Source organism: Aegilops tauschii, chromosome 7, assembly GCF_002575655.3.
Source record: "Aegilops tauschii subsp. strangulata cultivar AL8/78 chromosome 7, Aet v6.0, whole genome shotgun sequence".
In the NCBI taxonomy this organism is placed as follows: domain Eukaryota; kingdom Viridiplantae; phylum Streptophyta; class Magnoliopsida; order Poales; family Poaceae; genus Aegilops; species Aegilops tauschii.
The window spans coordinates 629796439-629823454 of NC_053041.3; positions in this window are offsets into that span (position 1 = coordinate 629796439).

The following is a 27016-nucleotide window of genomic DNA, read 5'->3' on the forward strand; positions in this document are numbered from 1 at the left end:
GTCGTCGAGCTCGACCTCGCCGTGCTCCGCCTTCACGGCGGGGAGGCCCGGCTCCGTCTTCACCGGCGCGAGCCCCGATTCCGTCTTTGGCTTGACGAAGCGCGGAGGAGGAGCCGACGAGGAGGCGCGCCGACCGCCCTCGTTGATGACGATGTCGGCGCTGCGAGTGCGCCGGCCGAGCAGCGTCTCCGCCGCGGGCTCGGCCTTGACGCCGAGCAGCGCCGGAGTGCCGGAGGAGTGGGAGGAAGAGCGCGAGGAGGAAGAAGAGGAGGAGCCGAACCTCCTTGGCGCCCATTGCCCGTCGCATCGGTGGTGCGCCGGGGCGGCCGCCCTCGCCGGAGGGTACGCCAACGGCGGGTTGTTGCCACCCTCGAGGTGCGTCAGCACGCCCTCGAGTGTGCAGCCGGGGACGCCCCACCATGTTGGGGATCGTTGCAGAAATTTAAAATTTTCTACGCATCACCAAGATCTATCTATGGAGTTTACTAGCAACGAGAAGGAAGGAGTGCATCTACATACCCTTGTAGATCGCGAGCGAAAGCGTTCAAGTGAACGGGGTTGATGGAGTCGTACTCGTCGTGATCCAAATCACCGATGACCGAGCGCCGAACGGACGGCACCTCCGCGTTCAACACACGTACGGTTGGGGAAGACGTCTCCTCCTTCTTGATCCAGCAAGGGGGAAGGAGAGGTTGATGGAGATCCAGCAGCACGACGGCGTGGTGGTGGAAGTAGCGGGGATCCCGGCAGGGCTTTGCCAAGCGCAAGCGGGAGGGAGAGGTGTCACGGGAGGGAGAGGGAGGCGCCAGGGGCTAGGGTACTGCTGCCCTCCCTCCCCCCACTATATATATGGGCCCTGGGGGGGCGCCGACCCTTGGGAGATCCAATCTCCAGGGGGGCAGCGGCCAAGGGGTGGCTTCCCCTCAAGCCAAGTGGGGGCGCCCCCACCCCTAGGGTTTCTAACCCTAGGCGCAGGGGGAGGCCCAAGGGGGGGCGCACCAGCCCACCAGGGGCTGGTTCCCCTCCCACTTCAGCCCATGGGGCCCTCCGGGATAGGTGGCCCCACCCGGTGGACCCCCGGGACCCTTCCGGTGGTCCCGGTACAATACCGGTAACCCCCGAAAGTTTCCCGGTGGCCGAAACTGGACTTCCTATCCGGAACTTCTTCACCTCCGGACCATTCCGGAACTCCTCGTGACGTCCGGGATCTCATCCGGGACTCCGAACAACTTTCGGGTTTCCGCATACTAATATCTCTACAACCCTAGCGTCACCGAACCTTAAGTGTGTAGACCCTACGGGTTCGGGAGACATGCAGACATGACCGAGACGACTCTCCGGTCAATAACCAACAGTGGGATCTGGATACCCATGTTGGCTCCCACATGTTCCACGATGATCTCATCGGATGAACCACGATGTCGAGGATTCAATCAATCCCGTATACAATTCCCTTTGTCAATCGATATGTTACTTGCCCGAGATTCGATCGTCGGTATCCCAATACCTCGTTCAATCTCGTTACCGGCAAGTCACTTTACTCGTACCGTAATGCATGATCCCGTGACCAACCACTTGGTCACTTTGAGCTCATTATGATGATGCATTACCGAGTGGGCCCAGAGATACCTCTCCATCATACGGAGTGACAAATCCCAGTCTCGATCCGTGTCAACCCAACAGACACTTTTAGAGACTGTAGTGTACCTTTATAGTCACCCAGTTACGTTGTGACGTTTGGTACACCCAAAGCACTCCTACGGCATCCGGGAGTTACACGATCTCATGGTCTAAGGAAATGATACTTGACATTGGAAAAGCTCTAGCAAACGAACTACACGATCTTTGTGCTATGCTTAGGATTGGGTCTTGTCCATCACATCATTCTCCTAATGTTGTGATCCCGTTATCAATGACATCCAATGTCCATAGTCAGGAAACCATGACTATGTGTTGATCAACGAGCTAGTCAACTAGAGGCTCACTAGGGACATGTTGTGGTCTATGTATTCACACATGTATTACGATTTCCGGATAACACAATTATAGCATGAACAATAGACAATTATCATGAACAAGGAAATATAATAATAACCATTTTATTATTGCCTCTAGGGCATATTTCCAACAGTCTCCCACTTGCACTAGAGTCAATAATCTAGTTACATTGTGATGAATCGAACACCCATAGAGTCCTGGTGTTGATCATGTTTTGCTCTAGGGAGAGGTTTAGTCAACGGATCTGCTACATTCAGGTCCGTATGTACTTTACATATATCTATGTCTCCATTTTGAACACTTTCACGAATGGAGTTGAAGCGATGCTTGATATGCCTGGTCTTCCTGTGAAACCTGGGCTCCTTGGCAAGGGCAATAGCTCCAGTGTTGTCACAGAAGAGAGTCATCGGGCCCGATGCATTGGGAATCACCCCTAGGTCAGTAATGAACTCCTTCATCCAGATTGCTTCTTGCGCTGCCTCTGAGGCCGCCATGTACTCCGCTTCACAAGTAGATCCCGCCACGACACTTTGCTTGCAACTGCACCAGCTTACTGCCCCTCCATTCAAAATATACACGTATCCGGTTTGTGACTTCGAGTCATCCAGATCTGTGTCGAAGCTAGCGTCGACGTAACCCTTTACGACGAGCTCTTCGTCACCTCCATATACGAGAAACATGTCCTTAGTCCTTTTCAGGTACTTAGGATATTCTTCACCGCTGTCCAGTGTTCCATGCCGGGATTACTTTGGTACCTTTCTACCAAACTTACGGCAAGGTTTACATCAGGTCTGGTACACAGCATGGCATACATAATAGACCCTATGGCCGAGGCATAGGGGATGACACTCATCTTTTCTCTATCTTCTACCGTGGTCGGGCATTGAGCCATGCTCAATTGCACACCTTGCAATACAGGCAAGAACCCCTTCTTGGACTGATCCATATTGAACTTCTTCAATATCTTGTCAAGGTACGTACTTTGTGAAAGACCAATGAGGCGTCTTGATCTATCTCTATAGATCTTGATGCCTAATATATAAGCAGTTTCTCCAAGGTCCTTCATTGAAAAACACTTATTCAAATAGGCCTTTATACTTTACAAGAATTCTATATCATTTCCCATCAATAGTATGTCATCCACATATAATAAGAGAAATGCTATAGAGCTCCCACTCACTTTCTTGTAAACACAGGCTTCTCCATAAGTCTGTGTAAACCCAAACGCTTTGATCATCTCATCAAATCGAATGTTCCAACTCCGAGATGCTTGCACCAGCCCATAGATGGAGCGCTGGAGCTTGCATACCTTGTTAGCATTCTTAGGATCGACAAAACCTTCCGGCTGCATCATATACAATTCTTCCTTAAGAAAGCCGTTAAGGAATGCCGTTTTGACGTCCATTTGCCATATCTCATATTCATAGAATGCGGTAATTGCTAACATGATTCGGACGGGCTACCACCGAATTCCATTGGGTCTTGGGCTGAGCTGAAAGCCTGGTTCATCCAAAACTTCAAAGATACCTGTAGGCAGTCTATGCCAATTGTGGATTTGACTAACTGTAAGCAGCAGGAGGGTGAGTCTACGACACATTGGGTTCGCCGGGTTAAGGAGATCATACACTCGTCAGACAAGATGGATGCCGGTTCAGCGGTTTTAATGCTGGAGCAGAATTGTCGTTTTGTGCCCCTGAAGATGAACTCGGGCGGCTTAAGCGCGACTGCAGTGATATGGGTACACTAGTGGCGGCTCTTGTCAAGTACGCCGATTCTGATGGTACCAAGGATCCCCCTTCAGATGATGAAAGGACAGGGAAGGGAAAGAAGAACGGCAATGGCAAGGGTCCACAGTTTAACCCGGGGAACCAAGGAGGAGGCAAGCGCAAGGCCGATGGCAGCCTAGAGTTTGTAGCCAACGCCAGCTCACAAGGTAATAACCAGCGACGCAAGGGGAGGCCCCCTCCTCGAGGCAGCGGGTCAGGTCCGACGCTGGAGCAGCTGTTGAATGAACCTTGTCCAAGGCATGGCTCTAGAGAGAAGCCAGCGACTCATCTGTGGAAGGATTGTGCAATCATGAAGGCTTTGAAGAATTACAATGGCCCGGGGGGCGGCTCAGGCGCCGGCGGCTTTCATGGCCCGGGCGGTGGCTCAAATTCCGGTCCTCAGAACGGTCAAGGGGGCTTTAATCAGCAGTCTGGCCAGGGTCATCAACAGCAGCAGGGGGTTATCAGACCAATCCAAAGCAGCTTAGCGGTGGACAGTATCATGTGTTTACCACTAGTCTGTGCAAGCGAGATCAGAAGCTTCACAAAAGGGCTGTGAATGCTGTTGAGCCGGCAGTTCCACGCTACTTGCGGTGGTCTGAGCAGCCTATAGTATGGAGCAGGGAGGATCACCCTCCCCGGGTGGATAACCTGGGCCACTTGGCCTTAGTGGTGGCCCCTCAAGTGGGAGGATATAAGTTCACAAAGGTGCTCATGGATGGAGGCAGCAGCATCAACATCCTCTATTATGAGACTTTTCGCCGTATGGGGTTGGTTGATAAGAACCTCAGCCAGTCAAACACTATCTTCCATGGTGTGGTACCTGGTAAGTCGGCTTATCCAGTCGGCAAGATCTAATTGGAAGTGGCCTTTGGTGATGAGAACAACTACAGGGTGGAGAAATTAACCTTTGAGGTGGTCAAGATAAGAAGTCCATACCATGCTATATTTGGACGGCCGGCTTACGCCAAGTTCATGGCACGACCGTGTTATGTGTACTTACAGCTCAAGATGCCGGGTCACAATGGGACCATTACGGTTCACGGCAGCCGGAAAGTGGCTCTGGAGTGTGAGGAAGGCAATGCGGCTTATGCAGAATCTGTGTGCGCTACAGAGGAGTTGAAGTTTTACAAAGACAATGTTGACCCAACAGATATGACCTCTCTGAAAAAGCCAACTACAGAACAAGAGCCGGCGATGAAATTTAAATCGGCTGATGAGACTAAACTTGTTGATTTTGTTCCAGGTGACTCATCTCAGCAGTTTAGCATCAGTGCAAATCTGGATCCAAAATAGGAAAGCGTGCTCATCGAGTTCATCCGTGAGAATAGGGACATCTTCGCATGGAAACCTTCTGACATGCCAGGTGTACCTAGAGAACTCGCTGAGCATACTCTCAATGTTGATCCGAAATGTAAGCCGGTCAGGCAGTTCCTTCGGCGGTTTAATGAAGAGAGGCGGAAAGCTATTGGTGAAGAAGTGGCCCGGCTCTTGGCGGCCGGGTTTATCGTGGAAGTCTTTCACCCAGAGTGGTTAGCTAACCCGGTGCTCGTACTCAAGAAGAACGGCACCTGGCGGATGTGTGTGGACTACACGGACTTGAACAAGGCGTGTCCGGCTGATCCTTTTGCCCTCCCCCGTATTGATCAAATCATTGATGCTACGGCAGGTTGTGCACGCTTAAGTTTCTTGGATGCTTATTCCGGATATCATCAGATTAAAATGGCAGTTAAGGACCAGGAGAAGACGGCGTTCATCACTCCCTTTGGAGCTTTCTGCTATGTGTCTATGCCCTTTGGACTCAAGTGTGCACAGGCGACTTACCAGCGTTGTGTACAGAACTGTCTTCATAAACAGATTGGGCGCAATGTTCACGCTTACGTGGACGATATTGTGGTTAAGTCCATAAAAGAGGAAACCCTGATAGATGATTTAAGGGAAACCTTTGATAATCTCCGGGTCTATAAGATGATGCTTAACCCGGCCAAGTGTGTCTATGGTGTTCCTGCAGGCAAACTCTTGGGTTTCTTGGTTTCTGACAGAGGCATTGAGGCTAACCCGGAGAAGATCAAGGCCATCACCTCCCTGGCTAAGCCGGCGTGTATAAATGACGTTCAGCGCTTGGCGGGTCGCATCGCTGCTTTAAGCCGGTTTATAAGCCGTTTGGGTGAGAAGGCCATGCCCTTATATCAGTTGATGAAGAAAACTGATAACTTTGTCTGGAATGATGCAGCCAATACCTCCTTTGAGGATTTGAAGAAGCAGCTGGCAGAGCCCCCAGTCCTTGCTGCTCCGGTAGATAAGGAGCCCTTACTACTGTATGTGGCGGCAAACGCACGAGCCGTCCGTGTGGCTATTGTGGTGGAGCGCAAGGAGGAGGGTAAGGAGCATCCGGTTCAGCGGCCGGTTTATTATGTCAGCGAAGTGCTCATTGAGTCCAAGCAGCGGTACCGGCATTGGCAGAAGCTGGTATATGGTGTGTTCATGGCGAGCCGGAAACTTAAGCATTATTTTCAGGGTCATCCCATCACTGTGGTCAGTTCTGCCCCTCTTGGTGATATCATTCAAAACAGAGAGGCTACAGGGAGAATTGCTAAGTGGGCTATAGAACTTGGACCTCATGGTCTCAAATATGTGCCACGCACTGCTGTTAAATCTCAGGCCTCGGTGGATTTCATTAATGATTGGACAGAGTCACAAGTGCCCGAGCAAAAGCCGGATAACACGTATTGGACTATTCACTTCGATGGGTCCAGGCAGTTGGAGGGCTCGGGGGCTGGCGTTGTATTGGCTTCCCCTAAAGGTGACAAGTTCCGTTATGTGCTATAGTTGATGTTTCCTTGCACTAACAATGAGGCTGAGTACGAGGCCTTGCTCCACGGTCTTCGGATGGCTAAGGAGATGAGCTTGAGCCGGGTAAGGTGCTTTGGTGACTCAGACTTGGTGGCTCAACAAGTATCAGGCAAGTGGGACTCTAAGGATCCTCTCATGGCGGCTTATCGCCATGAGGTTGATGCCATTGCTGGGCACTTTCAGGGCTACCAAGTAGAGCACATTGATCGCAGGAAGAACGAGGCGGCTGATGCTCTAAGCCGGCTAGGCTCTCAGCGAAAGCCGGTGCCGCCTAACACTTTCCTGGACGTCCTGTATAACCCTTCGGTTAAGTTGCCTACAGAGGAAGACTTGGCTGTCCCTGACCCGGAGGCACGACTGGTGGCGGCTCTTCATGTCATACCAGACTGGACAATGCCATATCTGGCTTATATGACCCGGGGCGAGTTGCCTGAGGATGAAACTTTGGCCAGGCAAATAACCCGGCGGGCTAAGTCAATGATCGTTATCGATGGCGAGTTGCATCATCGCAGTGTTACAGGAGCATTTCAGCGTTGTGTCTCCCCTGAGGAAGGTCAAGAGATCTTGCGTGAGATCCATGAAGGGGATTGTGGCCATCATGCCGGCTCAAAGTTCCTTGTGGCCAAGGCTTTCCGTCATGGTTTTTATTGGTTGACGGCTCATGCTGATGCAGAGGACTTGGTCAGTAAATGTGATGGTTGCCAGAGGTTCTCACGACGGGCTCACGTGCCGGCTCAGGAGCTGAGGATGATCCCAATCACTTGGCCCCTTGCGGTCTGGGGGCTTGATATGGTTGGACCTTTTAAAAGGTCCAAGGATAAGAAGACCCACCTCTTGGTGGCAGTTGACAAGTTTACCAAGTGGGTTGAAGCGGAGCCAGTTAGCAAGTGTGATGCAGCCACGGCGGTTCAGTTTATGAAAAGGGTGATCTTTCGCTTTGGTTTTCCACACAGCATTATAACTGACAATGGCACCAATCTCTCCAAAGGTGCCATGGAAGAGTTTTGTCAACGAGAGCATATCCGGCTTGATGTTTCCTCAGTGGCTCATCCTCAATCCAATGGTCAAGCTGAGAGAGCTAATCAGGAGATTCTGAAGGGCATCAAGCCCCGGCTTTTGGTCCCTTTGCAACGGACGCCGGGTTGTTGGGTGGAGGAGTTGCCCTCCGTCTTATGGAGCATCAACACTACTCCTAACAGGTCTACAGGCTTCACGCCTTTCTTCATGGTTTATGGAGCAGAAGCAGTCCTCCCCAGTGACATCCGTCACGACTCACCTCGCGTGGCGGCTTATGTTGAGACGGATAATGAACAGGCGCGCCAAGATGCTCTTGACTTGTTGGACGAACAGCGTGATGTGGCAGCAGCCCGTTCAGCGATTTACCAACAAGACCTGCGCCGTTATCATAGTTGTCGGGTCAAATCCCGGGTCTTCCAGGAAGGCGACCTTGTGCTCCGGCTCATCCAGGATCAAACAGATGCACACAAGTTATCCCCACCTTGGGAAGGGCCCTTTGTGGTCAGCAAGAACTTGCACAACGGGTCATATTACCTCATTGACATTCGGGAGCACAAAGATTCACGTAAGTCGGAGGAATAGACCCGTCGGCCGTGGAACATAGCTCAGCTTCGGCCTTACTACACTTGAGCCACCGGCTCTCGTGGTGTACATATTTCTCTCAGCCATGTATATATTCTGATAAGCAATAAAGCAGGACCTCTATCCTTTTTTCTCCTCCAAATATGCACGTGTTGTTTTATTACAAGATTACATGATGACTTAAAGGCGGATCCGGCATATGATCGTATTCGAATCTAGCCGTAAGCAGTAAAGTCACTTGGGGGCTTCCTGTTCAAACATGGGTCGTATTCGAACCAAAGAGAACATAGCTGTCGATACCCATTTGATAGGCAAAGTGCCGAGCTCATTGGGAAGTTACCTTTGGTCATATTTGAATCATAGTTTAACCCCTCTGAGAACCGACATGGATCGTATTCGAATCAGCGTCGTTAAACAATTCTTAAAATCACTTGGGGGCTTCCTGTTCAAACATGGGTCGTATTCGAACCAAAGAGAACATAGCTGTCGATACCCTCTTGATTGGCATCGCCGCACCCACTGGGGGCTATATGATCGTATTCGAATCTTAGCTTAACCCCTTTGGGCCGGGTCTCTGGTCGTATTCAAACCGGAAGCCCCTAAGTTCTTCTGCTTTATTACAAGTTTTCTTTGATTATGTCAAGGTGTGTACAGCTGGGTCTCACTATTCCGGCTTAACCTTGGTTTACAGTATTGCTGAACGCAATGGGTGTTATAAGGCAGGTAAACCGGAGTTGCGGTAACAACTTTCTCATCCGGATTATCTAAGCCGGAAGTATACTTGCAGGCCGTTCAGCATGTTCTTACGGCTGTGTTCAGGATACTATTGAAGACAAGTCCTTTTCGATTCATGTTCCGGGTTATCTAAAATTTATGATTCTCAGGACGGTAAGACGCCCCGAGACTTGTGATTTGCCTTTCTATGCAGGATAATTAAAGGCACCTCTTTAAGGTTAAGAAAAACAAAGGATTGATTATGACCCGGAGAAATATCAAAGAGACAACTTCAAAAGACTTTCACATTCAATACGTGCACGATGGCACGGCAGAGATGAATTGTTGCACCTACTCTATTACAAAACTCATCAAGTCTAAAAAGGGTGGAACATTGTTTGGTAAACCGCCAGCCGAGTTATGATGCCCGCTGAGTTGAAGTCTCCGGCTCGTTCCTATCCTCTCCTCCGGCTGATCCCAAGACCTGGAAGGTTGATGACTTCCAGTCGATGCCGCTGAGAGCTTCGAATTGGGCTTCCTCGTCAATTAACCCGGCCGGGTCAATCTCCGGGGCGAAGGTGTGCTGACGAGCCGGCGGGATCAAGTTGAGGGCTTCGTAGCGAGGGGTTGGAATCCTCTGATTCTCCGCATCATAACCCGGCTGGTACTTGGTCAGGTCTGTGTCGTTCCCGATAAGGGTGGCCACCGGGCGTACCGCCTTCACGCAAGCTGCGAAATCCTTCTGATCGAAAGCTGAGCCATCTTCCTTCAGGCTTGGATAGCCAAGGGCGATGTCCGCCGGGTCTAACTCCGGCAGGAATGCCTTGGCCCGGCTCAGCGCGACGATCGCTCCGGCTCTCGCAGAGGCCCATCGCAGCTCTTGGATCCGCTGAGGCAGAACGGTGAGCCGGCGCAGGACTTCTGCCAGGTGAGTCGGCACCTCGTTGGATAGGGCCACCACAGCTAAGGCATGCTGTGACCCGGTGTAGAGCTGTTCCACCAGGGTATACACGGCCTTTAGCTTGGTGACCACACTCTGGTTGAGGTTGGCACTTCTGGGACCTGTTTAACAGAATCAGATAAGCCGGCGACAAGGATGAATCATGAGATATAAACATTCTAAACTTGATGAAAGCCGGTGAGGCGACTTACCGAAGATGGCGGCCACCATTTGGGAAACCTGGCGCTTTAGGCCGGAGAGCTCGGCGGTCTTCTCAGAGAGAGCCTTCTCCGCCTGTTCTGCCCGGGTCACCAGTGCGGCCTTCTCTTCGGCCCAGGCTTTCCGCTCAGCATCAAATTCTGTCTTTAGCTTCTCTTGAGCGGCGATGCTGGATACAAACTTGGCGTTTGCCTTCCGGGTTTCCATCTCCTGCGTCTTCAGCCGGCTCTTGAGATCCGCAAGGTCCGCCTCTAGCTTCTTGCCAACAGCCTGCATAAATTTCCGGGTTATTATCAGTCATTATATAAGTCCCAAGCATTTTCCAAGCAAAGACACTTGGCACTTGGGGGCTAATGCATATTGAACATATCTATCTACATACCGCCGGCTCAATTGAGTAAGCCGGAACCTAAGTCTACAACATATTCAATCATAAGTCGTCGACTTGGGGGCTATCATGGCAAAGGTAACTATGCAGTAAGTAAGAGGACAGCAGAATGATACCTCAGATTTTTGTTGGATCTGGTTCACCATGGCGACCTCTGCGTCCCGGCTCTTGTGCACTTGGCTGATGTAGCCAGAGACGAGCTCTCCAATGCTCAAGTTGGTGTAGTCGGAGAGGTCCAGGTTCACCCGGTGGGGCTGCAGCAGCTCCCCCTTAGCGGAGCACTTGGCCAGCACGGTAGGTCTCCCCGGCTCAACGAACTCCGTCCGGGTGATTACCACGTCCGGGTCGTCTGCTAGTGGAGCCGAGCTGGAGGCCTTCGGGTTAACAGAAGCTTCGGTCGTTGCCTTGGTAGTCGGGGCAGTGGCCTCAGGTGCCGTGTCCATTGGAGTGGTGGCTTCGGGGGCGGAGGCAGCTGGCGGTTCTTGAGCCGTCACTTCCGGTTCAGGCAAGTCCGGCACTCCGGCTGACCTGGTCTTCTTCGCTCTTTTGGTGAGTTTTGCCTGGGCACTGAAAGGACAAAATTGTTAAGCACACAAAGGGTAAGTAAGGACAAGTATAATATGAGATGGTTGTTATTACCCGGGCGCGGTCTTGAAAGTCGGAAGACTCGACTGCATAGAGTCCCCGAAGAGGGGGAGGTTTCCTGATAATTGGAGTTAGTGGAATTGAGTGGCTGACGGATAACACCCGCCAACGGATGAAAAGGGTACAAGTGAGAAAAAACCTCAGTTCGGCGCTTCCTTGTTGCGTCGGGTAACCCGGCGGAGAGGTCGGTGTCCTTGTTGGTCCGGGTGTGACGCCGGCTTTCATGAACCTGTCGCTTCAAAATAAATTGAGGGTCTTGATAAGCTAAAGGATGTGAAAAGCTTACTTTCCGGGTTACCCTTCGAACTTTCAGCTGTGGCAAGGGCTCCGAGTCGGAGGAAAGTGACATTACCTCTTCAACCACCGGGTTGCTGGCGCCGGTGTCATCCTGTCAATGAGCAAGTATTGATAAGGCGGACAGCAATAAACAGTGAATATAGTAAGGACTTAAAAGCTCAGGGGTTACCTCTGACTCGGAGCTGTTGCTTAATTGCATCAGCTCGGAGGCAGTAGGCCTGCTCCCTTTCTTGCGAGGGGCGGCTATCTTGGCGGCTTTCTTCGCCTTCCTGGCCTTCTTGGCCGCCTCATGGTCATATTTGACCCGCCAGAACTTATCATCAGCCTGAAAAATACAATGATGAATTCTTCAAACGGTTCAGATGAAGGTTACATGCAGAAGAAGATAAAAAGGTAAAGTCGGCGGCTTACCACTGGGGCTGGGTTGGTCTTGCAGAAGGGGGCTAACCTGGTCCTTCCGTAGTCTGCCAGGCTCTCATTCAAAAGAGCCTTAGTCATCTCCTCCGCAACGTCTTCTGGAAGATCATTGCGGCTGTGTCTCTGAGGATCATCCTTCCGTCCTGTGTACTCACACATTAAGCCGGGGCGGCGGCTCAATGGGATCACCCGCCATGAGATCCAGACCCGGGCCAGGTCGATTCCGTTCAGACCATTTCCCAGGAGAGCCTTGATCTTGTTGATAGTGGGGAGCAGAGGCTGGCGCTCTGCTTGAGTCAGCTTGTCCGACAGTGGGTGAGTCGGCTCCAGACGTGTTGGGCGAAAGCCGGGCAGTGGGCTTTCATCAGCCGGGGATGTATCTTGGCAGTAGAACCAAGTCATGTTCCAGTCCTTTGGGTGGCTTGGCGGCTCTGCATAAGGGAAAAGGCAGTCCCTACGACGCTGGATGGAAATGCCACCTAATTCCAGACTTGGCCCATTGGCGCACTCGTTCTGGCGGTTTAAGTAAAAAAGCTCTCTGAAGAGCAGCAGACTAGGTTCTTCTCCAAGGTAAACCTCACAGAAGACTTGAAAATTGCAGATGTTGGACACTGAGTTGGGTCCTATATCTTGAGGCCGCAAGTCGAAGAAGTTGAGCACGTCCCTAAAAAACTTTGAGCCGGGCGGTGCGAAGCCCCGGCTCATGTGATCCGCAAAAATCACTACCTCCCCATCCTTTGGCTGTGGCCTCTCTTCTGACGGGTCAGGGGCACGGTAGGACATGATGTCTTTCTTGGGCAGATATCCTGACTTAACAAAATCAGCTAGGGTCTCGTTGGTCACATTGGACCTCATCCAGTTGCAAGTAATGGGAGCTTTGGGAGGCATGGTGAAAGTCGGCAGTCTATGACAAAAAGGAAAAAACGTCCGGGTTAATTATAAGCCGGAGGAGATCTACAGTTCAAAACTAAGGTGGCGGTTTATGAAGGGGACTAATGGTATATACCTAGATACAGTGGGTTATTTAAGCCGCAGGGGGCGTTCAGAATAAATTAATTATGTACGGCTTTATCACAGCTAAGCCGGAGGATTCTACGAAGCATGGTTTTCTTTAAGCCGGAAGAATCTACGGCGCGTGGTTTCTTTAAACCGGAATTGTAAACCGCCAAGATTCAATGGTTGCAGTTTTTTACTAAGTGTGGTAAAACAGGTTTCACATATTGCAGTAACTTTTTTGGATCAAAATGGTCGGGTGAAATGAAAAATTTCTAGACCTAGAAACAGACGAGCGGATGTTCTTGAGCTCGAACGAAGCCTTTATGCAGTGGAAGGAGACCTACTGGCATTTGAAATAAGTGCCAAACAGCCGCCGCACTAGTTCTATGCAGATCTAACATCAAACAAGGACAGTAACTATGAGAACTACCGAAGCTTGCTGACAATGGCGACGAACACGAAGAACGTGGGCAAATCCTACGGCAGATCTACTCTACAGGTCAAGCAGGACTTACCGGAGCTGAAAAGGTGCGGGGGTCGCCGCCGTTTGTCTGGTCCGGGTCAGGGTGATGCAGCGGCCAAGGTTGACGAAGACCGGAGGCGAGGCGACGGCGGCGGAGTACGAGCTCAGGCAGAGAGGCAGTGGCGCGAGGAGGAAGAAGGGTGGCAGAGAAGCCCGTCGGGCCGGCCTATTTATAAGGCGAGCTCATAAAGCGGGCGCGAGAATCAAGGAGACCGTGGCGTGGTTATCTCCCCTCACAACGCCTCGATTTTCGGGATGACAGTAAAGGAAAAGATCCGTTGCGGATCTGGTGGAGTAAAAAAGGGCTTAAATGGACGATGACATCACGGCGGATTATCCGGAGTCCAGAGGATGACGTCATGCCGGGTTATGGCCTTCACACAAATGGTAAGCTGGAGATTTTTCTGTCGAAGGGATTGAAGATTGACATGAGCCGGCTCAAATCAATCTGGGGCCTAATGTTGAGGATATAGACCTTAGAGTCACCCGCCAGGAGGGGCCGGGTTACTCATATGGTCGTTGCCAGAAGCCCGGAGCCAAGCTTGAAGACGATGGGCCAGAGATGGGCTTAAGACCCGGATATGGCTTAAGGCCCGTAGTTACAATCATTATTATGGTAGAACTTGTAGTGTAAGGCAAGTATAGTTGAGAGTCCGAGCCGGACACTCTTATGAGCCGACCGGGACTCTGAGGGCTGCTGGGTGTCAGCCTCCCTATATAAAGGGACGACCCGGCAGCGGTTTAGAGACAAGAACAATCTCATCGAGAGCTGGGCATAGCAGTTTAGCTCCCTGGTGATCGTAACCCTAATCAATACCACCTCAAACTGGACGTAGGCTTTTACCTTCACCGTAAGGGGCCGAACCAGTATAAACCCTCGTGTTCCTTGTCCCGCATTAACCCCTTCAAGCTTCCTAGTTGCAATGGCTCCACGACTAAGTCCTAGCTCGAGGACATCTGCCGTGAGTATTCCACGACACTACGGGTGAGAAAGTCTCATCGTAGTCAACCCCTTGAACTTGTCGATAACCCTTAGCGACAAGTCGAGCCTTATAGATGGTCACGTTACCATCCGCGTCTGTCTTCTTCTTAAAGATCCATTTATTTTCTATGGCTCGCCGATCATCGGGCAAGTCAGTCAAAGTCCATATTTCGTTTTCATACATGGATCCTATCTCGTATTGCATGGCTTCAAGCCATTTGTTGGAACCCGGGCCCGCCATCGCTTCTTCATAGTTCGAAGGTTCACCGTTGTCTAACAACATGATTTCCATGACAGGGTTGCCGTACCACTCTGGTGCGGAACGTGTCCTTGTGGACCTAAGAAGTTCAACAGTAACTTGATCTGAAGCTTCATGATCATCATCATTAACTTCCTCCCCAGTTGGTGCAGTCACCACAGGAACATCTTCCCGCGCTGCGCTACTTTCCGGTTCGGAAGGGGTGACTATCACCTCATCAAGTTCCACTTTCCTCCCACTCACTTCTTTCGAGAGAAACTCTTTCTCCAGAAAGGACCCGTTCTTGGCAACAAAGATTTTGCCTTCGGATCTGAGGTAGAAGGTATACCCATTGGTTTCCTTAGGGTATCCTATGAAGACACATTTTTTCCGACTTGGGTTCGAGCTTTTCAGGTTGAAGTTTCTTGACATAAGCATCGCATCCCCAAACTTTTAGAAACGACAGCTTAGGTTTCTTCCCAAACCATAATTCATACGGTGTCGTCTCAACGGATTTCGACGGAGCCCTATTTAAAGTGAATGCGGCAGTCTCTAAAGCATAGCCCCAAAATGAGAGCGGTAGATCGGTAAGAGACATCATAGATCACACCATATCCAATAGAGTGAGATTACGACGTTCAGACACACCGTTACGCTAAGGTGTTCCAGGCGGCGTGAGATGTGAAACGATTCCACATTTCCTTAAGTGCGTACCAAATTCGTGACTTAAATATTCTCCTCCACGATCTGATCGTAAGAACTTTATTTTCCTGTCACGTTGATTCTCAACCTCACTCTGAAATTCCTTGAACTTTTCAAAGGTTTCAGACTTGTGTTTCATTAGGTAGACATACCCATATCTACTCAAGTCATCAGTGAGAGTGAGAACATAACGATAGCCACCACGAGCCTCAACACTCATTGGACCGCACACATCAGTATGTATGATTTCCAATAAATTGGTTGCTCGTTCCATTGTTCCGGAGAACGGAGTCTTGGTCATCTTACCCATGAGGCATGGTTCACACGTGTCAAATGATTCATAATCAAGAGACTCCAAAAGTCCATCTGCATGGAGCTTCTTCATGCGTTTGACACCAATGTGACCAAGGCGGCAGTGCCACAAGTATGTGGGACTATCGTTATCAACTTTACATCTTTTGGTATTCACACTATGAATATGTGTAACATCACGTTCGAGATTCATTAAGAATAAACCATTGACCAGCGGGGCATGACCATAAAACATATCTCTCATATAAATAGAACAACCATTATTCTCGGATTTAAATGAGTATCCATCTCGAATTAAACGAGATCCTGATACAATGTTCATGCTCAAAGCTGGCACTAAATAACAATTATTGAGGTTTAAAACTAATCCCGTAGGTAAATGTAGAGGTAGCGTGCCGACGGCGATCACATCGACCTTGGAACCATTCCCGACGCGCATCGTCACCTCGTCCTTCGCCAGTCTCCGCTTATTCCGCAGCTCCTGTTTTGAGTTACAAATATGAGCAACCGCGCCGGTCTCAAATACCCAGGAGCTACTATGAGTACTGGTAAGGTACACATCAATTACATGTATATCACATATACCTTTGGTGTTGCCAGCCTTCTTGTTCGCTAAGTATTTGGGGCAGTTCCGCTTCCAGTGTCCACTTCCCTTGCAATAAAAGCACTCAGTCTCAGGCTTGGGTCCATTCTTTGGCTTCTTCCAGGCAACTGGCTTACCGGGCGCAGCAACTCCCTTGCCGTCCTTCTTGAAGTTCTTCTTACCCTTGCCCTTCTTGAACTTAGTGATTTTATTCACCATCAACACTTGATGTTCCTTTTAGATCTCCACCTCCGCTGATTTCAGCATTGAATATACCTCAGGGATGGTCTTTTCCATCCCCTGCATATTGAAGTTCATCACCAAGCTCTTGTAGCTCGGTGGAAGCGACTGAAGGATTCTGTCAATGACCGCATCATCCGGGAGATTAACTCCCAGCTGAGTCAAGCGGTTGTGCAACCCAGACATTTTGAGTATGTGCTCACTGACAGAACTGTTTTCCTCCATCTTACAACTGAAGAACTTGTCGGAGACTTCATATCTCTCGACCCGGGCATGAGCTTGGAAAACCATTTTCAGCTCTTCGAACATCTCATATGCTCCATGTTGCTCAAAACGCTTTTGGAGCCCCGGTTCTAAGCTGTAAAGCATGCCGCACTGAACGAGGGAGTAATCATCAGCACGTGACTGCCAAGCGTTCATAACGTCTTGGTTCTCTGGGATGGGTGCTTCACCTAGCGGTGCTTCTAGGACATAATCTTTCTTGGCAGCTATGAGGATGATCCTCAGGTTCCGGACCCAGTCCGTATAGTTGCTGCCATCATCTTTCAGCTTGGTTTTCTCTAGGAACGCGTTGAAGTTGAGGGCAACGTGGGCCATTTGATCTACAAGACATATTGTAAAGATTTTTAGACTAAGTTCATGATAATTAAGTTCATCCAATCAAATTATTCAATGAACTCCCACTCAGATAGACATCCCTCTAGTCATCTAAGTGAAACATGATCCGAGTCAAATAGGCCGTGTCCGATCATCACGTGAGACGGACTAGTCAACATCGGTGAACATCTTCATGTTGATCGTATCTTCTATACGACTCATGCTCGACCTTTCGGTCTTCCGTGTTCCGAGGCCATGTATGTACATGCTAGGCTCGTCAAGTCAACCTAAGTGTATTGCGTGTGTAAATCTGGCTTACACCCGTTGTATTCGAACGTTAGAATCTATCACACCCGATCATCACGTGGTGCTTCGAAACAACGAACCTTCGCAACGGTGCACAGTTAGGGGGAACACTTTCTTGAAATTATTGCGAGGGATCATCTTATTTAAGCTACCGTCGTTCTAAGCAAATAAGATGTAAAACATGATAAACATCACATGCAATCAAATAGTGACATGATATGGCCAATATCATTTTGCTCCTTTGATCTCCATCTTCGGGGCGCCATGATCATCTTCGTCACCGGCATGACACCATGATCTCCATCATCGTGCCTTCATGAAGTTGTCACGCCAACGATTACTTCTACTTCTATGGCTAACGTGTTTAGCAATAAAGTAAAGTAATTTACATGGCGTTATTCAATGACACGCAGGTCATACAAAAAATAAAGACAACTCCTATGGCTCCTGCCGGTTGTCATACTCATCGACATGCAAGTCGTGATTCCTATTACAAGAACATGATCAATCTCATACATCACATATATCTCATTCATCACATCCTCTTGGCCATATCACATCACAAGGCATATGCTGCAAAAGTAGTTAGACGTCCTCTAATTGTTGTTGCAAGTTTTTACGTGGCTTCTATAGGTTACTAGCAAGAACGTTTCTTACCTACGTAAAACCACAACGTGATATGCCAATTTCTATTTACCCTTCATAAGGACCCTTTTCATCGAATCCGTTCCGACTAAAGTGGGAGAGACAGACACCCACTAGCCACCTTATGCAACAAGTGCATGTCAGTCGGTGGAACCTGTCTCACGTAAGCGTACGTGTAAGGTTGGTCCGGGCCGCTTCATCCCACAATGCCGCCGAAACAAGATAAGACTAGTAGTGGCAAGAAAATTGACAACATCTAGGCCCACAACAAGTTTGTGTTCTACTCGTGCATAGAAACTACGCATAGGCCTGGCTCATGATGCCACTGTTGGGGATCATTGCAGAAATTTAAAATTTTCTACGCATCACCAAGATCCATCTATGGAGTTTACTAGCAACGAGAAGGAAGGAGTGCATCTACATACCCTTGTAGATCGCGAGCGGAAGCGTTCAAGTGAACGGGGTTGATGGAGTCGTACTCGTCGTGATCCAAATCACCGATGACCGAGCGCCAAACGGACGGCACCTCCGCGTTCAACACACGTACGGTTGTGGAAGACGTCTCCTCCTTCTTGATCCAGCAAGGGGGGAGGAGAGGTTGATGGAGATCCAGCAGCACGACGGCGTGGTGGTGGAAGTAGCGGGGATCCCGGTAGGGCTTCGCCAAGCGCAAGCGGGAGGGAGAGGTGTCACGGGAGGGAGAGGGAGGCGCCAGGGGCTAGGGTACTGCTGCCCTCCCTCCCCCCACTATATATAGGGGCCCTGGGGGGGCGCCGGCCCCTGGGAGATCCAATCTCCAGGGGGCGGCGGCCAAGGGGTGGCTTCCCCCCCAAGCCAAGTGGGGGGCGCCCCCACCCCTAGGGTTTCTAACCCTAGGCGCAGGGGGAGGCCCAAGGGGGGCGCACCAGCCCACCAGGGGCTGGTTCCCCTCCCACTTCAGCCCATGGGTCTCTCCGGGATAGGTGGCCCCACCCGGTGGACCCCCGGGACCCTTCCGGTGGTCCCGGTACAATACCGGTAACCCCCGAAACTTTCCCGATGGCCGAAACTGGACTTCCTATATAATTCTTCACCTCCGTACCATTCCGGAAATCCTCGTGACGTCCGGGATCTCATCCGGGACTCCGAACAACTTTCGGGTTTCCGTATACTAATATCTCTACAACCCTAGCGTCACCGAACCTTAAGTGTGTAGATCCTACGGGTTCGGGAGGCATGCAGACATGACCGAGACGACTCTCCGGTCAATAACCAACAGCGGGATCTGGATACCCATGTTGGCTCCCACATGTTCCACGATGATCTCATCGGATGAACCACGATGTCGAGGATTCAATCAATCCCGTATACAATTCCCTTTGTCAATCGATACGTTACTTGCCCGAGATTCGATCGTCGGTATCCCAATACCTCGTTCAATCTCGTTACCGGCAAGTCACTTTACTCGTACCGTAATGCATGATCCCGTGACCAACCACTTGGTCACTTTGAGCTCATTATGATGATGCATTACCGAGTAGGCCCAGAGATACCTCTCCGTCATACGGAGTGACAAATCCCAGTCTCGATCCGTGTCAACCCAACAGACACTTTTAGAGACTGTAGTGTACCTTTATAGTCACCCAGTTACGTTGTGACGTTTGGTACACCCAAAGCACTCCTATGGCATCCGAGAGTTACACGATCTCATGGTCTAAGGAAATGATACTTGACATTGGAAAAGCTCTAGCAAACGAACTACACGATCTTTGTGCTATGCTTAGGATTGGGTCTTGTCCATCACATCATTCTCCTAATGATGTGATCCCGTTATCAATGACATCCAATGTCCATAGGAAACCATGACTATCTGTTGATCAACGAGCTAGTCAACTAGAGGCTCACTAGGGACATGTTGTGGTCTATGTATTCACACATGTATTACGATTTCCGGATAACACAATTATAGCATGAACAATAGACAATTATCATGAACAAGGAAATATAATAATAACCATTTTATTATTGCCTCTAGGGCATATTTCCAACACACCACAGGTGGCGCCCCTCGCTGTTCTTCAGGCCGCCGACCACCGTCGCGCCGTTTGTGGACGCAAGCCGCTGCTGCTGATGGCGCTCGAAGTACGCCGCCCAAGCCGTGTGGTTGTCGGCGGCGTACTGGGGGAGGGCGAGCTGGGCGTCGGTGAGGGAGGCGCGCACGATCTCCACCTCGTCGGTGAAGTAGGAGGGGCGCGCCACGGCGTCGGGCAACGGGGGAATGGGCACTCCCCCGTTGCCAAGCCTCCACCCCGTCGGCCAGGCGCGCATGTCCGGCGGCACCGGGATGTTCGCCTGGAACAGGAGCCACTACTCCTGTTCGCGGAGCGTGCGGCGGCCGAAGCCGTTGGCCGCCGCCTCGTCTCCGGGGAAACGCTCGGCCATCGGGAGAGGGAGAGGGAGGGCTCGGCGGCGGTTCACGGGAGAGGAAGAGGGAGGGCTCGGCGGCGGCGCTCGGGAGAGGTAGAACTCGGCGGCTAGGGCGGGGCTGGTGTGGCCAGAGGCGAGTGAGGCCACCGGCTTATATAGCCGCGCCGCACCCCTGTGTACGCGTGCGAGGGAGGGGAGGCGTCGGCGTGCCGTCCCGTGACGCGCCGCCCGTGAGGAATCAATGGCAAGACTGACCGGCGGCAACCTTGCCATTGATTCCCCTCGGGAACCGAGGCGTTGAGGGAAGACGAGACGCGGTGTCGCTGACGCGGCTGGCCCGCGGCTCTTTCGCGCCAAAACCGCTCGCCCCGGCGTCCCCGGGCGCCCCCAGCGCGCCGGGTTCGGCCTGGGTCCGCCGGCGCTTATTTCGGCCCAGGCCGGCGAAAATAGGGCTCCTGGGGACGCGACTGGGCCGTTTTTTCAACGCCGGCGCGAAAAAATCGTCTGGAAAGGCCTTTCTGGGGCGCGGCTGAAGATGCTCTACTACTCGAGGGCCGGGCTTGGAGGGAGGGTCGGAAATGGCGGTCCGGTTCGGTCGATTGCGTCCTGCCGTTTCACCTGTCTTTGATTCCTCCCATGCTTTGGCGGTCGCAGCTTCAGGTCAGGTCAGGCCAGCCGAATGCAGCCAGGTCCCATGCCTCCCCATAGCGATAAGATAGGAAGAGAGCCGGCAGTAGTCCGTAGAGCATATGCATGTACTCCTCCTCCTGCGAACTTGCATGCATGGTGCCTGCAGCGCAGGCAGTACCGCAGTGGGCGCAGGACGGAAAAAGAAGACTTTTGGCCTCGCCTCGCCTTTCTTTCTTTCGGCTGCACTCGATCGACCTTTGGCTGTGGGGTAGGACTCTGATGGAGGAAGCTACCTACGAAGAGATTTTTAAAACAAATCAATAAACAAGCAAAGAAAAGGGGCTACGGCGGGGAGCAGAAAGGCTACAGCTATTACTCTGATCATCATACACGATTTGCTCCGAATTTGTAGACGCCGATAGTCCGAAATGTTTGGGATTTGACCATTGGCAAATCAAACGTTTTTTATGGCAATCCATATTTGTTGATCATGACAGGTTTAGTTAGTAAGCATAGCAAATCCGTTCTAAGATAGATTTTTAGCAGGAAATTTCCGTGCATGCCAACTAAATTTAGCATCCTCATGTCAACTAAAATTACCATAAAAAATGTTTGATTTTCCATGGTTAAATCCCGAACATTCCAGATTTAACATTTCCGTAGACTTCCTTATGATAGTGGAACTCGGGGCAGGTAGGGCTCCTCAAATGCCCCCTATATGCCTGGACGGACGATCCAGTTAGTAACCGGTCATAAAATCGTAACCCAACTGGGGTCCTCAAATCAACTCTATACGTTCAGGCTAACCGGCACCCCCATATTAAGGCCTAGACGTGTCCGTCACGCTGAACTGACGGGCCAAACCCACATGGACACATATCAGGACACATCGATCCGGTGAGGGGGTCGCCTAAGGGGCTAAATCCGGCTATTTAAGCAGCTCCTAACTCGCCGGTAGCCATCATCCAACAACAGATCGCCACGAATAAGATGCTCACTCCGCAGCGCCAGCACGCTGCTCGGATTGTAGCCAGCTTGCCTCTGGACTCTTCGGAGAAGGACAAGCAGGAGGCACAGGTGCAGGAGGAGGGCAGCAGCAGGGGACTATGGACACGGAGACTAAGGATGAGGAGGGGGAAGGCAATTGGTTGTCGGATTCGGCTGGGCAACTGGTTGGTCGAGTTCAAGGTGGCCAACACGGAGGAGATGGCGGAATAGCAAGCCATGCCCGACTCCGTCTAGTCGGCTCAAGGTCATGGCAAACCACCGCTACCTTCACGAGGCAAACACAGAGCTGGAGGAAGTCTTCGGGGACCGGGACTCCGATGAGGAGCCAAAGTTGTGGGCTGCGGCCAACGACCAGGAGGCCGGTCTGTCCAGCACTGCGGTCACGAAGGTCGTTGATGGCCCCAAAGACAACTAGTACTAGGGTAGTTTTATTTATGTATTACGTAGTACATAGCCTATTTTCGTTGCATGGGGTAGTACGAATTTAGGGTGTGAGATTTGAGGTTTGTGGTTGCAGCCGATGAAAAAATAAGAGATGACTGGGCCCTATCAATGGATGCGTCCGGACGTGTCCGCGGACATACAAGGTGTCACTTTTGAGGAGCGGGCTGTAGATCCTCTAATTGCACGCCAAGTTTCTTAGCTAAAAAAATTGGTTTTTTTTCTGCAAACATTGACAAGTGGTGGATTTGTTTATTTTCATGACTTCCACGGATGTCATCTTATGATAAACTTTACAAGCACTTGAAACATTTAATCAATGTTTGACGCGAATAAATCATTTTTCTTGAATTTATTTTTATATTTTTCGGATTTGACTGTTTATCGTGACTCATTTGAGCTCGGGGACCAGAATGACACTTTCGCTCTAAATTGTACCCCTCCGTTCCCTTTTCTAGTGCGCCTTGTTTGCAGCTCCTATACGAAGACGTGAGGTGACACTTTTATTTAGACTGGAATTGCCCCTTATCTGCACACACTGTCACTCACGTGGGTGCAAGCAGTGATCCAACGCAGGGGCTATCTTCGTCCAAACGGGCTTATACGCACTACAATCTGAAATATGAGTGAAAACTGCATGCGCACTATAATTTGCAATAGACGGAGTACCAGTAGACCCCTTGTGAAGGCACCCCACAAAATAAAAGACCCCTTGTGAAGGCAAAGACCCCATGCGCACTATATATATTTTTTTGTTCAAAAAAAAATACCGAATTCACTGACCCCGACGGGTTGTATGCAGGTTTGAAATTTGAATCGCAGGAAACACAAAAACCAGGAGCAAATCTGGCGTGTGCTCCGTCCAGGCTTTTGTTCAGCCGACAACGTACGTAACCGCCGCGGCACATGGCGAGCAGAGGCGTCCTACTAGTGCCGTGTCAGTCGGCACCACTAGCCGGCGCCGGGTACGCAGGTACTTGCTCTCTGTTGGTTGGTCCACACCTCCACGGACACACGCGCCCCAGCTTTTGTCTCCCTCCCGGCCGTGGCAAACAAACCGCAACGGCGTCCGCTGCCGCGTCCGCAACCAAGGAATATGATGAGGACAAAAAGTCGGTCGTCGAAATTTCCTCGGCGTATGGCACCGCCAAAGTTGCGAGATCCTTTTGTAACACAGCACCACCCTGCCTGCCTGCTTGCTGCGTGGTGGAAATGACCCCGGGTTTTAAAAACTCTCTCAAAATCAAGCAACGGGGCTCCTCTCCTCTGAATTAAATCGGTGCTGAGGTGGAGGCCCCAGAACATGAACGCCTAACCGAGAGAAACATGCGTGCCGAGCTTCTCTAGCGCACACGCACTGCATCAAAATGTATGACCATCAAGAAACAGCTTCGGACGCATTTGGTTCGACAATTTCCCACCATCTCCTGATTGCAGTGCTCAGCGCGTGTACACGCATGCCACGCAATCTAAAAAAGACAATAAAAAATTATGCACAACTAGTCGCCAACCCGTGCATGGCTAGTTAATTAATATTGCATTTGTATCTATGTTATTAAATGTATATTGATTTTTATGTATAATCACATTTGGAACACCCATCTACTCCGACCTAGAGGATTCTAAACATGAGGATTCATGGAAGAGTGTATTTCCACAGAAGAGTTAGTTCGATGCAACAAAATTAGTAAATGAGATGACACCTAAAAATAGTTTGTGCTGAGATAACATGATATAAATTATTTATAAATGTCATGAAAGAAGTTTATCTCATTTCAGTAGTATGCAAAGTCGCCTAATTTTTTCATTCCTACTTAGACCTACTCATATGGCGAGCTTAACAAATCTTATGTTTTCCTCAATAATAAACACGTGTTTCTCTAGTAGTCTCAATCTAGGAAAAATAATAAGAAGAATATCCTCATATACTTCATACGGATGATAGTTGAATATTCTTCAAAATAATTTGCCAAAGAAAAATATTTGTTAAAGAAAGAACACACCTTATTCAAGTGAGATAAGAAACTAAGACATGTTACAACGTCTCGCTATTGCCCTAACGCATAGGATGAAAAACGATACAACCAATAACCTGAAATTGAAATGTGATTGGAAATTGAAGAGTGCCCAATTTCTAGCGACATGTTGAACATCATAGAAAATATCCTTACATATAACATTTTATATTAGTTGCACTTAAATCATATATTCGAATATGTTTAAAATATAAACTTTGTAAGATGGATAGTATATATGTACAACACTGATGATGGACGTGTATGTGACAAATTTACCTCCATGTTGGGGCTGGATCAGTTATGAGGATATTCCTTCTGTACAAATTGCTCTTGCTTACTTGGTTATTGGGGGGTTGTAACAGGATTCAGTCATTCCCATCATGATTTTTTCAGCAGCCCATAATATGAATTATAATTAATAAAATTGATTAGTGGGTCAGTATTGGTCTAGTACAACTACTAATAATCATAGGCAAGCATATTTTTCAAAGACCAGCTCAAATCAGAGAACATAATCATTCTATTCTTCATATATACTCCCTCCGTCCGTGAATAAGTGTACACTTAGCTTTTGTTCTAAGTCAAAATTTTGAAATTTTGACCAAATTTATAGAAAAAATAGCAACATATATGATATTAATTTGGTATATTATCAAAGGACATTTCAAAACTGATCTAGTGATACTAATTTAGTGCCATAAATTCTGCCACTTTTCTCTAAAAAGTTGGTCAAAATTTTAAAACTTTGACTTTGAACAAAAGCTAAATGTATACTTATTTGCGGACGCAGGGAGTATAGTACAGTGACAAAACATAATTACTAAAAGTCTAAAATACAAAATATTAGTTTCCACACCTATTATTAAATGCAAACGCATACTCATCAAGCATCGATTCCTCACTGTGTTGGGTATTCATCCTTGGCCAAGACGTACTGCAAGCAACAACTTTGGTTCGCCATCACCCATATATGCTGAAGGCGGAGGAGAGAAATTAAGGAGACATAAGAAAAACATGGATTTGTAGCACATATGGGTGCACTGTCAGTTGAAGATTGAAGTGGTAATTAAGAGGGCCAATAGATGAAAATATATGGACAGGTTGAACAACCTCAGCACAGCCCTCACGAAGGCTAACACATCTCCATATGCTCAGAATCGCCTAATCTAAAACTGCAAATTACGTGTCTTTCTGTACCTATAGTTGAACACACTAGCCTAGAGTGTTGACCCGTGTACGTGTGGTGCTGCTGCTGGCATTGATTGAACAACGCTGGTGACTCCGGTGAACGTCCAACCATAGATAACCAGTTGACTTTTTGCCCGCCAAACCATGCATATCTACTAGAAAAGCGAGAATGTGAACAAAATTAATAATTTACATCAAAAAGTATATGTGAAATTTCCTTATGGAGAAGGCAAAGAGAGCAGAAAAGAAGACAAAGGATTGGAACTGATGGATAACAATTGATCTAACAAAAGTACTTGATAATATGATATATGCTCCACATGTTGTCGAAGAGACCAAGACCACCAGGTTGATTTGTTGATCCAGCAACATTAGCAACTATACTACTTGGGACACTCATTATAAGGCACAATGAACCTTCCGCTGCTTCCAAGAACCGGATGGACAACGAACCCTCACAAAACGGTATTAAACTTGTACCTCGTTAATTACACCTGCAAGGAAAATGTGAACACCACTTAGTTCTAACTTCTAAGTTCAAGCAAAATCCAACACAAAACTACTGAATTTAATGGATGAAGCCATCTCAACATGACACACCTTCTCCTCGTTTATAAAAGCCACGAAAACAAAAGCAATACTTTGAACTCTAATGCCCAGGACACACCATACGTCCTAGTTCTATCCAAATGACTTGACTGATCCAAGGAAACAAGCAATATTTCCTTTATGTTCAAGGCACACAGTCTATCCATTTTGGTCGTTCTTGATATTGCATGGCAGGCCAAAGAAGGGCATACCGATCGGCAACATATGGTGAACCCTAGGTGACGCGCGGTACAGGATTGAAGATCAATGACGGCTGAATCAGAGCAGATGAACCAACTGAGAGGAAACAGAGGTCCCAATCTGGATTGAAGGGATGGCGTATTTCATACGTCAATATTAATTCAACAATGGCTAATTCACAGTAAATCTATGCATAAACTAAGCAAAGAAAATTTACTTTCCTAGTTTGGATCATATACAATAGATTAAATTTTGCAGGATACATCCACCTTTTGGGGAGAGAAAGAAATAACTAATAATGGCAGCAGATACACGAGAAAATACATCATATCAGCAGACTTACTGAGCATTCCCCTATCCGCTCTTCGCATTTGCTATAGAACCTCATTTTCTCAACCCTTCTATCGAGACCTCTCACTATTATTTTTCCTTTGATGAGAGTCCGATGGCTGAGATGCAAGAGATGGGATCTCAGTGAATCACGTGTGGCGAATTTTAATGCCAGGGAAAATCCTTGGTGTAGCGACACAATGGAAACAAAGAACGAACTATTGTAGATGTCATGTACTGGAGAAA